General features: G+C 33.1%; 1 pseudogene; it reads right to left on the bottom strand.

The window, feature by feature from the left end:
- Positions 1 to 7066: 7066 nt before the first annotated feature.
- On the bottom strand, positions 7067 to 10930 carry LOC114739765 (pentatricopeptide repeat-containing protein At4g37170-like; annotated as a pseudogene).
- Positions 10931 to 15780: the final 4850 nt, after the last annotated feature.

Raw genomic sequence — 15780 nt, forward strand, 5'->3', positions numbered from 1 at the left:
TCACCCGGTTGTTCCCTTCCACCCTACTCTTTTACTTTCTGTTGTATTGCTGGTGATATCTGTTTGCTGAGATAGTTAGGAGTAAGTGTGGGGGAGGGAACTTTTCCAGTAGTTGTAGTTGTAGCTGTTTATTTCTGTTTAGTAGTTGTGTGTCTTGTTTCCTCTTGATTCAGCTATCTCTTCTGATCACTTGGTTTATACTTGTCTATTTTCATTTCACATTATCTTATCCTACCTCTCCCTTCTCTCTTCCTCGTGATAGTGATGTGTTGTGCTTCGATTTCAAATCGGACTTCACAACTTCCACTTCTCCCGAGAGTTTAGGTTAAGATAATGTTGTTTTTCTTACATTGAGGACAATGTATTGATCAAGTGCGGGGGAGGGATTATTGTTGAGTTGTTGAGCTGTTTTGAAAAAAAAAAATTGCCTTTGGATTTGCTCATGTTTCCTAAGTATTGCTGCTATAATTGCTCTCTTCTTTGCCTTATTGGTTGATTTCTGAATTGCATCGCATGATTTGAGAGTGATTCTTGCTTGGGAATTTTGCTGCTAGTTTCTATGTCCTCCTATTTTCATTCGCCTTAGTGTTCTGCACTGTTGTATGGGTGAGTTGCTGTTTCTCTCTGTTGTTGAATTTTGACTTTTGTAATCCTTGGGCATCTCTTTTAAAATCCTTTTGCACAATGCTTGTGAATATTGCACGGCTAAGTTTGATTGCATTTGAATTGAGTGATTTCTGTTCTTAGTTGATTAGCATAGTAGAATGCCTTTAGTGCAATGTTATTAACCTTGTTTCATAGCTTGATCCTTAAGGAGGAAACATCTTGGAGAAAGCCTTGATGGAAGGATTATTGAGCTATATATTTTCTCATCTTGTGTGATTTTCATCTAGTTTTGGTTAACCACTAGAACTTGTCTAGATTCTTTTTCAAAGCTGCATTAATACCTAGGTTTGTGAAGATGATAGGGGCATTCATTTCTAAACCTTTACCCAAACATAAACCACTTCATTTAACCTTTGTTCACCCCTTTGAGCCTTCACTTTCATTCCATTCATTTTTTTTAAGCAAGTGTTTTGCATGAGTTACATTTGGTTTTTCATTTTGAAAAGTACATCATTAATGTCTATATCTTTGCCTTCTTGGGTTTGGATGCCAAAGAAAAAGAAAAAAAAAAGCAAAAAAAAAAAGAGAGATAGAAAAAGGCAAGAAAGAGAAGAAAATGTTTAGAAAAAGCCAAAAAAAGAAAGTTACTAAAAAAAAGAGAAAATAAGTTGCAACAAAAGAATAAATTTGAAATAAGGCATTCCATGGTGGTTTGAAGAGCAAGGATTTCTGTCTCAAAAGGTTAAAATCTGCACATTGGTGTTGTTTCATGATTGTACTTTAACTCACTTTGAGTTGATACTTTATTACTCATGCATTTCACTTGTTAGTCCATTTATTCATTTGGCCTTGTTTTTCGACATTACAACCCTTCAAGTCCCCTTGATCATGAACCTAAGGTATGTTAGTGGTGGAGATATTAGAATTTCTACAAGCTTATGGTAGGTGCTAATCTAGGTGGATTGAGTGAAATTTTTCCCATTTGAGAGATGAGTGAAACACTTGTACCATATATGAGCTCTATTATGTTTCTCTTCTTTTATCTTGTTATGTTTCTTGTGCTAATTTCTTTGCACTGAAGTATTCTATGATGTTGATTGATTAGGAATAAAGGTTGCTTGAGTTAATTACACATTCATGCTTAGTTAGTTTTATGTTTGCTTGCATTGAGTGTCTCTATTGGATTATTCTTTAATGATGTTTTGCCCAAGAGTGCAAAAGGCTAAGTGTGGGGGAGTTGACAAACTCAATTATTTTTATATATTTTGATATCTTTTATGTGGGTTTTGTCAATTTAATCAGTCTTTTTAGCCTTAATTGATTTAATATATTTTATTTTGAATTAATATTTTATAGGGGCAAAATTGTCATATTTTGGTTTAATTGTGAGTAATTGGTTTTTGAGGATAATTAATGCTACCTTATTCTTGAATTTTGTTTGCAAGTTTTTGGAAGATTTTAAAAAAATAATAATAAAATTAAAATTAAAAAAAAATAATAAAAAAATAATTTAAAAAAGGGAGCAAAACGTTGCGTTTTGCTCCCCCCACTAATAACCTATTATTCATCAAAGAGGGCGGAAGATCTAAGAGGGCGGAAGATGCAACACGGAGGAAGCACTATTCATCATCTTCATTGGCGGCGTGAAACAAAGAGGCGAGCTGGGCGGCTGGGAAAAACAGGGAGGACACACACACACACAAGCGAACTGACGGCGCGAGAGGAGCTGGACGGAGACGAGAAAACACGAGCAGAAGAGAGGAGTGAGAGCATAATCACAACCTCCAGCACTCTCTCCGTTCGCTGCTCACCTTCTCTGCGTCTTCTCACTGGTGGCAGAGAGAAGACGGCATGGCGGAACCAGTGACGGCCGTGCGAACTGTAACACCCTGAATTTTATGATTTAGGATGAGTAGAAAAGAGAAAAATTTATTAAAATTATTTATTTGCCAAATAAAGGGGGGAAAATTATGAAATGATGATTTTTAGGGTTTAGAGACATTTTGGAAAAGGTATTTCCCCAAAAATGGCTTAAATAATTTTAATAGATAATTTTAAGAGAAGAATGGTTTATTTTCTCTGGAAATTATGGAAAAATACTTAGAGATTTATATTTAATCTGAGAATTTTAGGATAACCAGTTGTGATGGATAAGAAAAATCCATTCAGGATATTTTGGTTTAATTTCTGGATATATCTTATATTTCAAAAAAATAGGAGAAGGGATAGGATTGGAAGAATAAATATTTAGAAGGGCAAAATGGTCCAGCAATCATATAATATACGTGCTGCCTCCTCCTCAATACGGCTGAATCGTTTCTCCGTTGCACAGCTGGTCTTCCACGCGTCTAAATTCACTCCTCCATGTAACAGCTGGTTACCATGCATCTAACTCACTTCATTCGGTGTCCAGAAGAAAAAAGAGAAGGAGAACGAGAGAGAGAGCACGAGAGAGAGACAGACAGAGCTGAGAGACCGAGAGTAACTTGAGGAAGTTGAAGCCGACAAAGAGGTGATCGGAGGAAGAGATTTTCACAGGCAACCGTGATTCTTGGTCAAGGTAAGTCTCTGAAATCGTTTTCCCACTTTAAGTTCTTCACTGGTCGATGTTTCTGGGGGGATTTAAGTCAGTGAGAGCTGTGAAAGAATTTAAATCATGAGAAGGGTCGAAGAGAAGCGCTTGATGATGATAACTGAATGTGTTTTCGACTTGCATGTATGGTTTCTTGTTCTGGTTCTGGGTTTAATGAATCAAGGAAATGGCATCTGATTTCTGCTAGTGTTGAGGGTCGGATTGCATGGGTTGAAGGAGAAATATGTACGCATATATTAATCGGCTTGCATGTAGGTTCCTTGCTCTGTTTTGTTGCTGGTCGAACAGGGGTTAAAAGCTTTGGGAAGTCTGGTTTTTCCATTTCTAAACAGGGGGAGAACCTTTTGTTTAAGGTTGGTTACGGTTTGGAGGAAGGGACCGAGGAAGATGCAAAACGTATATATATATATATATACTTATGTGTGTTATTGTCTTGGGGGGGTTGTAACGTGCTGGAGTATAATATATATATATATATGCTCCGTGTTGGCCGACTACTGTGTGTGTGCGTGTGTGTATATAGTTTCGGTATAAGTATGTATGTATATGTGTGTAGATACATACATGTGCTGTTGCTCTGTTTTTGAAGTTTACCGAATGGAGATTGTTATGCCTGCAAGTTTTGGTTTCGGGTTTAGTGGAAAAGAAAGGTTGATGACATATAAATATATATACAGTTATGATTTCGGTTCACCTATATATATATATAGGATCATATGAATATACGTTATATTGCTGTTTGAATGGGGGGTATCCATCGGGTCTTTTGGATTTGAAGGAAAGACGCTCTATATGTGGGTTTGGATAAGGCTTACTTCTTTATCCTAAGTCAACCCTATTGTTAGAAAATTTTTAGTAAGGATTATGGATTGAGGTTTTGTGTGCAGCGGCAGAATGAAGTAAAATATATTTATCTATGTCTTCGTGTGTTAGTAATTTTGAATCTGAAAATAGATGAGCTAGAGAGTGTAAGTTTGGAAACAATGTTACTGTTTAATGATATATACATGTACATATATATATATATATATAGAGAGAGAGAAAGAGTTAGATTGGAAATGAGTTAAGATAAGGAAATTTTAAATGGGTAAATTAGTAGTTATAGTGTTTGAAAATTATTTCAAAGGTATACATTAGGAAGAAGTTAGAGAATTATCAAATGAAGTAAGAAATGATTAATAGAGACTTAGCTTATGCTTGATAGCTAGAAGATTAAATATTGGTTTTAGATATCCTAAAGCTACTCAAGGAACAAGAAGGAAATTTGTGTTCTTAAGGTTTGCAAATGGTGAAGAGGAATTGTAATTGACTAAAGAATGTTTATAGAATCAAGTTATTGTTGTTGAAAGGATTCAGAGGATTTGTGAGACATAACTTTGTCCTTAAAATATAATAGATAAGAATTGTATGGATTTGGAAATTACAGTATGAAGTTAATTAAGCCAAGCCAATTTTAGAAGCAAGTTAGAAGTACAAAAATAATAATTTATACTCTAGCATAGGCGCCTAAGTGTTAGGTGTTTGGCATGGGAAGTGCTATAAAGTATATATTTGTGTATGTGTACACACTTTCGATTAGTAAGCTTGTAAGGCAAGGGGATAAGAGTAATTAAAGGCTAATAGAGATTGAAAAGGATTGGGATTTAAAGAGAGATTTCTAATTTATGAATTTTAGTTGGATCAAGCATTAACCTGCCCTTACTAAAATAATAGGTTTTGATATCTGCAAAAGCCCACCGAAGAAGCTAAGAGAAAGGAAACAAGTAAGGTTTGATTTTGAAGCAGAAGGTTCAGGTAGTAGTTCTTTCCTCCCTTACACTTGTGTATGATTGCTGCATGTCTGTTTGTGCCATATTGCTATTCAAAAAGCATGAGAACATGTAATTCTTAATTCCTTGCATGGATTATTTAGCCGTGATCACGTGTAGCTGATAGACATGGGGCAGTGATTGCCAATTATTTGCGCATTATTTATTCAGCTTGTCTATCTGTCATTGCGCATAAATGCTTAATTGCATTAGCTTGCAAGGTTATGTTCCATATGGCTTGTTTTGCATGCTTTATGTGATCTGCACATTTGTTTGATGGAAATTACTACTACAGGGATTCTTTAGAATCTCACCCTCCCATTCATGATGAACAGCGAAGGCTAGTAACTCGAAGGATAAGGAGGATGTTTAAGAAGAAGGTGAGCTGATTGAAGAGCAGAGATACCTGTTATAATTCTGTAAATTGTATAGTAAAATATTTGGGCAAGTAACTTTACTTGCTTTATGGAAATATTATTTTGTATCCTCTAGAACAAGGAGGTGAGCATTGCCAGGTGCACGTAAATGCTATCTACCAAGAGCGTTGCTTTATTTTAATATAATATTATAAGATTGTATAGTACGAAATTATTTTAGGTGATAATAGATTAAGTTGAAAGCAGGGTTGATATGGGATCACTCATCAGTTATCTGAAGGTTTGAAATATTTGATCAATGGATTCCAATGTTAAAGGAAAAAAAAATCCCTGTCTTTTCCCAGGTCGGAAACCTGACATTAATGATTTCACTGTCGTTAAAATGATCCTATTAGTATATAAAAGTGAGGTGTTGCACGAACAGAGTGAAGGATTCAGCTTGAGTATATCAGCGTCTTCTTCTTCTCGGTCTGACGACTTCATCACGTCTCTTTCATGGAAGCCTGTAACAGAGCTCTAATTATGGCATTTTTTATGGCAAACCGAGGCCAGTGTTTCATAATCTTCCAATTCAACAATAATGGCAGGAGCTTGGATCATCAAAGGGGAGTTTTAGTTGCTTTAATTTCTTACTCAATAATTGTTTAACAATTCCTAGGTCTTAGGATAGTTTTTCTGATTGTTGGGATAATTGTATTGCTTAATCTGATTATATTTGGAGATTATTGTGACTGAATTATTGCTTAGTATTTGACATTAGGCTGTTTATAGTTTTGATTTCAATTATAATGTTGTGGTTATGACATTTGTATTGATTTTGGAGTTAATATATTGTGATTTTCTAAGGTGGCTTAGAATCTTGGATCATATTGTCTCTTACTAGCTTTAATTCTATTATTTTGGATTTAAGAATTTTAATTAAGCATTGGTTTTTAGCATCCTTAATTCTATTTTACTATTCTGGTTGCAGTTAGTAAATTAGGATTTTGAGAAAATATTTTGTGGCAATTCGAGGTGGCTCGATTGTTGGATTAAAAGCTTGATTATAATTCTTAATTCATTGTTTTAACTCCCGTATCTTTTGGAGTGAGGATTGCCTGCGTTGTTTAATTGGAGGATTGATTATTATCATTGTTACTTGTGTGTCTCATTTTCATTTCTTTAATCTTCATGCATTTTAATCACTTTTATATAAAAACAAAAAAAAGTATTTTAATTTCAATTTGATTCGTAGTATTTAATTAACAGTTTTTCAAAATCAAAAATCCTTTTTTATAGTTTAGGTTACTTGCATTTATTTACTAGGATTTAATTTCATTTTCGGCTCCTCAAAGTGAATACGACCCGGATTATGCACTATATTGCATTAATTCGGTTAATTTTTGGAGTAACCCCAAAGCGACAAATTAAGGGCAAGTTAACTTCAATGAACTTCTCTAAAGATAAGATACCTTTGGATGACCTCTCAGTGTCCCAATCCTATAACGGCATGCATCTTGATCATTATAGGACGCCACATGACAACTGTGGATGAGTGTGGCATCTAACTCCTTTGTTTGACAGCAACCCCTCTTAATGATTGGGAACAAAGGCTGCTGATGCAGCCGTCGCAGGCAAAGATTTTGGCAAGGAGGATGTCAATCCACCCTCAAGTCAAACGGTAAGTCTGTATAGCTGAAGTGCTACCAATAGTCTTTGCATGAGCAGTTCCCATCTTCAAAACAATGAAACCAATTTGAATCCCTCACAATTATCTGTCTTTGAACAATCTTAGAGATATATTTGATAGTAGTGTGACAGTCCACACAAGTTCGCAAGTTCTTAAAAACCTTGATTGGTGTTCCTGTTTGAGTTAAAATGACTCCAAAAGCAGCAGCGAGCTTCTTACAGTGACAAGAAAGGTTTTGCTCTTTCTGCTCCTCCTCCACATCATGTAGCACAAAGTTTGTGTCTGGGACATATCCCTCTTTCATTTTCTTAAGGAGTTCCCCCAAGAACTCATGTATATCATTTGATCTTGGGTGAGATGTGTCACCAACGAGGAACACATGCACTTGCCTTTTGATCTCAATCCAGCTCTTACCTGCCTGCTTCACTATCCCACTAACATCCATAGCCTTTCTCACCTTGGCTACCTCGCCCCACATACCAGCAGTAGCGTAAATGTTGGCCAGAGTGATATAGGTAGCCGGCCTCTGTGGTTCTATTTCAACAATGCTTTCGCTGCTCGTTCAGCCAATTCACTGTTCCTATGTACATCCTCCAAGTAAAGATGCCCAAAGGAATTTATTTGGCTTTATGGGCATTTTATCAATGATATTCTCTGCTTCCTTGAATCGGCTGGATCTTGCCAACAAATCTACATCACATGCATAATGATCTGCAGTGTGCATCAGTCCATGCTTCTCTTTTATGGAATGGAAATATTCTAGCCCTTTATCCACTAATCCTACATGTGCACAAGCTGAAAGAACCCTAACGAAAGTAACTTGATTAGGCTTAAGACCAGATTTGAGCAATAAATTAGGGAAATGAAGAGCCTTTTCAAGTTGACCATTCTGAGCATACCCAACAATTAATTAATGAAGTCCAAGATGCCACATCTGGACAAGGCGTCTGATTGAAAACCTTGCATTTGCTGTATTCCCACACTTTGAGTATAAATGAACAAGAGCACTTACAGTATAAGAGTAGGGGTCATACCTTTTATTTTAGTCATGATTATCTGGGAGTGATTCTGATTATGATCTGAGTTGCGAACTGGGAGGCTGCCACACTTTAAATAGAGCCACTCCTTTTGGACAACGCTAGAAGGAAGAGAGCAACGCGAATTGGGAAGCGACTGAAATGCATAAACTGATAGGTGCACCTAGACTGTAAGCATGCCCTTTTTTTTTTTCTTTTCTTTTTCACCACAGTTGTGGAATAACCTAGCTCCTATACCATGTTAGGATTTGAAGGACTAAGAGTTGAAGGAAATAAGTGTAACACACTACTCTATACATCTAGATGGAAGTAGACTTATTAATCATGGTTGAAGGTTTACGCCAAAAAGGTGAAATTTTTAAAACTTCTTAAATTAACTTTGCTTCTAACATATACCTCCATTTTCCTGAAAGTTCTGTGCTACAAAATAAGAACCCGATAGCAATTTATATTTATCAGAGCTGTACAAATATTACTTCTGAAAACTCTATTTTTTTTTGTTCCGGCTCTAGTAAATCATAACGAGTAAATACTAGTTCATTCATATCATAATATATTATCAATATATATAATATGCTAAACCCTAGCTACATTAGAACTACCCCTAAGAACTCCTCCTTATGGAGGTACATATAGTCATATCGGTGAAATTTACATAACTTCACAAGAAGAAAAATATAAACATCACATATCACAAAACAAAAAGGGAAACATAACACATAATATATTCAAGATTAATTAATTAACTAAGCACTAAGTTCTTCTCTCCTTTCATATTAGCTATGCTGCCACCAACTTCTCTTTCCCCTAGGATGAACTGGGCCTTATGATTAAATAGAAGAGAGGGGTGAAGATTCAAAGAATTCCAGTAGCTGTAACATCTCAAATTTTATTTGGGTTTATGAGTAGTTATTTATAGGAAGTTTAGTTTAAATCTTTGATCATGCAAATAAAAGATATATATAAAATAATAAATTCAAGAAAATGAGATTTAAAAGAGAATCAAATAAAATAAAACAAAATTGTAAATAAGTGCATAGGTATTTAAAAATAAAAGTAGAATAAAAATAGCGATGGATGATGATGATCATAATAATAATATGAAATAGATTTGAAATTCAAATTTCAAATCTGTTATATGAAGTTTAATAAAAATATATATACCTATATTTATATATAAACAAAAAGAATTGAGTTTAACATTAAAAAAATTATATTGATTGATTATGGTAGATTTCATATAAATCGGTTATATGTTTAGGTTTAATGGGATTTCAAATAATAACAATAAGATAAATCAATTAATTAATTGAATAAAGATATGTTTAGGTAGATAACAATAATTCTTTATCCTTTTGTCGCCACTTAGTTTCTTTTAGCTTTTGCACTATCGTGAATTTGTGACTTTTCAGAAAGCATTACTCCTTCTTCTACTCTAAACATTCCATCTTTATAAATCAAAATACATTCAAGGTAAACTTTTCCACTCTGGTTTCTTTTCTTTTTTTTTATTACCTTTCTCATAATACCTCTTTACTTCATTCTTTTCGTCCTTTTCCCTTTAGTTCACTGTAGGTCTTCTTATCATCATCTCCAAGACATACATATATTTATTAAGGTGTGTATCTACTTTTCTTTTCTCTTTCATCTCTCTCCCTCTCACATTTGACAACTACTATTCATGAATATACACGCATATACATTAATAAGAAAAGGGAAGAGATTGATTTGACACCATTGACTACTTTGTTACTACTTAATGTTTTTTTCTTCATTTAGCCGTCTTTCTTCCCTCGCTCTCTTCCTTGCTTCAGATTCTGCCTCTTCGTACCACTATGCATATGTGTGTGTGTGTGCGCGCGCCCTTGATAGAAATATGAATAAGTATATATGCCTCTATATATACATATATATATCATCATACTTTATTTCGTTTTTGGTGTTCCTCCCCTCTAATAATAGGCGCGTATACTTACATATATATATATATAGGCATGTGTGTGTGTGTGTAAGACTTTCGGTGATATATATATATGTGGAAATTTACGAATGGTTAGTGTTGAAAGATGAGATAAAGGCTAAATATATATATATATATATTCTTCAACTTTACATAAAGCAAGGATTTCATTTAAGTTGTTGTGAAATGTTAAAATTTTAATAGTACTTATGAAAATTTAATTAGAAGAAATTAATAATATGTGTTGTGGGCTCTAGGATAACTTTGAAGTTTTAGAGTAACTTTCACGTAATTAAAATAAGTATGAGATATAATTTTTAGTCTCAAATTGTAAATTAATATTTTATTATGTTGACTTTGTAGACTCTCTTCGAGAGTCTTCTTTATTGGAATTTTTGTTGTGATTGTTGAAGAGCTAGAAGAAACCAGGCAACTTGGGATTTGTCCATGTAGGTGCAATCTTTATCTATCATGATTAAATTTGTATTGACTCTATTGACCTAATTGATATAAATAAATAAATAAGACTGAAAAGGTGAAGGGATATGATAGTATTATCTTCTATGGTATTTAAATTCTCTTTCAAGCATGAATACATTTTGGTTGTTTAGTGAAAATTTATGGTGATTTGTTTTCTTTCAAGCATGCTTGCATATGATAGATTTGTTACATATTCATGACATGCATAGCCAGTTGGACTTGGGAGTTTATAATATGGATATATGTGATAAACTGTAACCATGTGGTTTGTCTCCACTTAGCACAAAGTGGCTGGCCTTTTTAGGGCTCCATTCCTTAATACTTACCTAAGCAGGTTTGTAGAGGGGGAACGTGGGACAATGACACCTCTTGGTTTTTGTTCTTTAAGGAGGGGAGCCATAGTCTAGGCTTGGACTCTGTATTTTTGGCCAGATACATCCTAAGTACTAGAGTAGCTTTGGTCAGTCCAATATGTGGGCCAGACCGTGTATAAGCCTATGGTTTCAGTCAACGGAATAAGGTTGGATGGAACAATAAAGGAGAAAGCATCCATTGCATATGAAGATGGTATATTATTAAATTAGTTATATCTTTTGCTAATAATTATTTAAGCTGTTGCAATATTTATTTGCCTAGCTAATATGAAAATATTTGGGTAATGGTTGTATCTGTATAGTTGAACTCTGGGTTACTAAGACGTTAGTGCTCATCCCAATTATGTAACACTTTTCCATGTGACAAATCTTATAGGGATCAAGGGAAGGCTCTAAATGAGTGAACCTTAAAGGCTCCAATGTACTCTTGAGTACATTATGCTATATTATACTTAAGTGCCATGGCACTAGGGATTGAGTCTTAAAAAAAATTCAGTTTTTATTAATTTCTTATTTGAGGCTACTTTTTACATTAGTACTTTTAAGTATAATTTGTATTGAAGTGAGACCCCTATGACAAAGAGTATTGAGATCCTGCATACTTTAGGATGAAGTTCCTGAGCGTTTGTGTGGTTTGGTTGATTAAAAGATAAGTTTACTGGTTAGTCGAATAAGGTGTTACAGTAGCAATAATCATATTTCTTATATTATACATGGTATAGAACTGAGCATGCAAAACAAGCCACGGAGAACAACATTTTACAAAACAACTAAACTGAACTGAATAACTAACTAAAGCACATTTGCTATCATTTAACTGAATCTCATATAACTGTTGTGCATAATTGACTAACTGAACAGTTGCATAACTCATTAACTAATTTGTATAACTAAGCAATTACTAACTGATTATTAATCATATGCATAACTGGATATCTAAGCATATGCCTAACTGTGTAATTTGAATAACTAAGTAACTGTACAGGTGCATAGCTGAATAATCGTGCAGCTACTAAATGATTAACTGAATAATGACTGTGCATGTGTGGCGTATCAAGTTGGTCCCCAAAAGGAGGATTGTGGGTAGGCTTAGAGCCAAACATAATTTAAATTCGAAAATATTTTAAATATTAACACTAAAATTGTGTGCGTGCGCACATAGAGCCAATTTGTGCATGAAGCAATCCTAGGTGTTGGATCTTTGATGGAGCCATCTCAATCACCACGTGGGAAACAGTTTTTGCGCGTGTGAGTGTTTGATGAATGGTTCTCCAAGACAGAAAAAGCAAAAGATGGGGGACCCCGCGAGGTCCTTGAAATTGTCTTTATAGTGCCTCAATCAGCAGATCACAAATGTCCTCAAACTGAAAACCCAACGCAGTGGTCCTAAATTTTCAAATGAGTGGATCAACGAGATAAAGTAATAATGACAAAAAGGATGGAAAGAAATGTATAGGAAAATTAATTAATTGTAAAATTGATTAAAAAATGCATTTAATGTTTAAACAACTTCAAAATAGATCTTATAAACAAGAAGGGAGGGAGTACAATGCTTACGCTCATAGATATTTTTGCACATCTGAAAAGCATGTAGTGTTGGACGCATTTTGGCTAAAATTTATACGTATTTTTACATCTTTACCCTTTTTTGTTTTTTCTGGGTTAGGGGTATTTTGGTACTTTCATCATGTTCATGGGTTCTACTGCAAAAATTAAAGGGCGTTATGTAAATTTAACAGTTATGTCGTTTTTGCTTTAATTTTACAAGTCTGTGGGTATTTGGGACCTTTGTATAATTTTTAGCAAAATTACCTTAAAAAGACATTTAAATAACTCAAATTCTTATTTGGGTCAGTGAATTTCTCAAAGCCATAATTAGGTCACATGACCTAAAGAGGGATTTTGAAATTTTATGAAATGACTCTAATATCCATTTATTAGCAACCTACAGAGAAGAGGATTTTCTATCATTCTCGCATTGCATAGGAACTCTAAATGAGAGACACTTGGCATTTACCATTGCAAAGTTGGAAAATTGATCAAGGAGGCAATAATGAGTTAGTTTTTATATTAAATCTTCCTTTGTTAGTCTTGATAGTTTGATCTTGCTATAAAATTGTTAATTTAGAATTGAAACATGTTAAATGCCAAATGGGACCTGTTAATTTTCAAGGTTGTATTATGATAAAGTTTTATTTAAAGACTTATTAAACATGTGGTATGGGAACAAAAAGGTGTTTATTTAGAAATCGAAACATCTTTACCTGTGAAATGGAACATATTAATTTTTAAGATTATATTATGATCAAACTTTATTCAAAGACTTACTGTAAGTATGTTATGGAACAAAAAGTTGTGAATTTAAAATTGAAATATGTTAGTTGTGAAATAGAACATGTTAATTTTTAATGTTGTATTGTGATCAAGTGTTATTCAAAGACTTATGCAAATATGTTATGGAGACAGAAAGTTATTAATTTAGAATTAAAACGTATTAACTATGAAATAAAATCTGTTAATTTAGAATTCTTCTTTCTTGATAAAGGGCATTAAAGTCATTTTATAAAATTTTAAAATCCTTCTTTGGGTCATGTGACATGATTTGGAGTTTGACAAATTTAATAACCTAAATAAGAATTTAGATTATGTAAATGTCTTTTTAAGAGATTCTTCCTAATTTTTAAATTATGCAATTTTGACTAAATATAACTTAGTTAGCCAAACATAGGCTTTTTTATTCCAATAAATTCTTCTTGAATATACCTTAAAACCTTTTTCCCTACTTTTCTTGAATTTATGAAATTTTTCTGAACTTTCAGGCATTTTATAATTATCCATTTTTAGTATGAAACTTTTCAAAATTATGCTTTCATCCCAACTTGCAACTCTATAAAAAGGAAAGTAATGGCTCTTACAACCGACAGGTAAGTGCCATCTGCTTTAATAGCGGTATGGCGGTAGAATAGTAGTATTATTATTAGTTTATTATATTTATTTAACAAAGTAGTTAAGGGCAAGTGAATTTATCGTCGCCGTAAATGGACGAATGGGGATTATGGTGATATCTAGAATCGATGGGTTAGCGAAGAGAGGCTTTATTAGTGTTAAAGTTAGGGATTGGAAACAACTATGCCAAATTAGGGGAAAAGGGTTAAATTGAGAGTTTGAATCACTAAATAAATATTTTGAAAATACTTTTAAAAAGTTTTAAATTTTTCAGAAAATCTCATTCCTTATACAGAATCGAACCCTATGTATGGGATGAGTTTACATAAAAATTTATACAAGAGTATTATATTTCTTGGATCAAACTTGAATTAGTAGTTTGAAGTTATTCTAGAATCACTATAAGTAAACCCATTCTTCATAGTTTTTATAAGGAGGGCCATCTTGTCATCATCCTGAAGCACTAATTGGGAATTGTTTTGATTGTTCCCAAATTGTTATAACTACCTAGAGTGGGGAGATCGATGCCTCTTTTGACTATTGTTTCCCTTTCCATAATGTTATTATGCATGCATGCAAAATTTTTCTTACTTATTTTTTCATTTTCTTCTTTTTCCTATGCTTACTGGATATAAATTTATTCAAATTGTACTTTATATATATAGATTAAAATTTTTTTTAAAAAAACTAAAGAATACATTTTGTGAGCCACAGTGAGGTAAATTTATAAATTAAAGAGCCAAATATACTTTCTTTTCCCCTTTTCAAATTATATACTTTTTGATCTCAAAATTGTTATCACATTTTTAAATAAAATGCATATTATATTTTGATAAAAAGTAATAAAAAAATACATTGAAAGTTGTCAAATTGTGGGAAACAGCCAGATGTCAAGTTTTTATATTGACGATTATTAACCTTTCAAATTTCAAAAACAATTACAAATAAAGTTCAAAATGTTTTGCAATTGATATATACTACCTCCGGTCCTTAATATAAGACCTCGTTTAATTTTATTTTAGTTCTAAAATATAAGATTTTAATTCATTTTGTTTCTTATAGTCTGTTACTACTGCCAAGTTCTAATCTTCGTCTCCATTTAAAATATCATATTTTAATATAAACATGTATTATTTTAGAAAAAATCGTAAAAAAACGATTTTGGAAATGAAAAAATTGTCAATAAGAAACTGTTACAATATTAATATTGGTTTTGACAAATAATATATGAGCAAATAAGAATAATTTTTGTGAACAAGTATCGATATGCAACTTTTTAATTTTCAAAGCTTTTTTTTATACTTGTTTTTATTATTTACCCACTAAGAGACTAGAACTAATAATTTAAAATCAAAGAGAATAAAAAAAATGAAAGTAAACTATAAAAATTAAATATTATATAACTCTTATAAAAAAAAAAAAATCAGCATATGGAGGTCTCAGTTAATCATCTGGGAAGACTCAGGAGGAATAAAGCTATAATAGCAACCTGTAGCACCTCCGTGATTTATGAGTTATGTTGTTTCCTTTATACCAGAATCTGAACAATTGGGAAACCAAAAAAATTGCAACAACCTCCCAAAAACTAGAGGACAAAACAAAAACACCCACATATGCTGAAAAGAACATGGAGGAAAGGTTAAAACTCACTACCTTCACAAGCTCAAGAAGATGGCCAAAGAAAAAGAGAAACCATTAGAAGATCGTGAATAGAAGGAGGAGGAGGCAATCACAGAGCTATGGTTCAAGCAATCACTTTTAACTTGGCCGTCAAAAAGAGACAACCATCAAATACATACAGATTTATTTTCAAATAAGAAATATTTAATAAAATTTGACGGTTTTATGTTTAGATCTCAAGCTTATTAAAAAAATTATTTAATGGGTAAAAACCGTCAAATGATTGCTTTCCTATCCTCTGCCTCACTTG

The sequence above is a fragment of the Neltuma alba genome, unplaced genomic scaffold (assembly GCF_004799145.2).
Source record: "Neltuma alba isolate B1F8T4 unplaced genomic scaffold, ASM479914v2 tig00002907_pilon, whole genome shotgun sequence".
NCBI classification, from domain to species: domain Eukaryota; kingdom Viridiplantae; phylum Streptophyta; class Magnoliopsida; order Fabales; family Fabaceae; genus Neltuma; species Neltuma alba.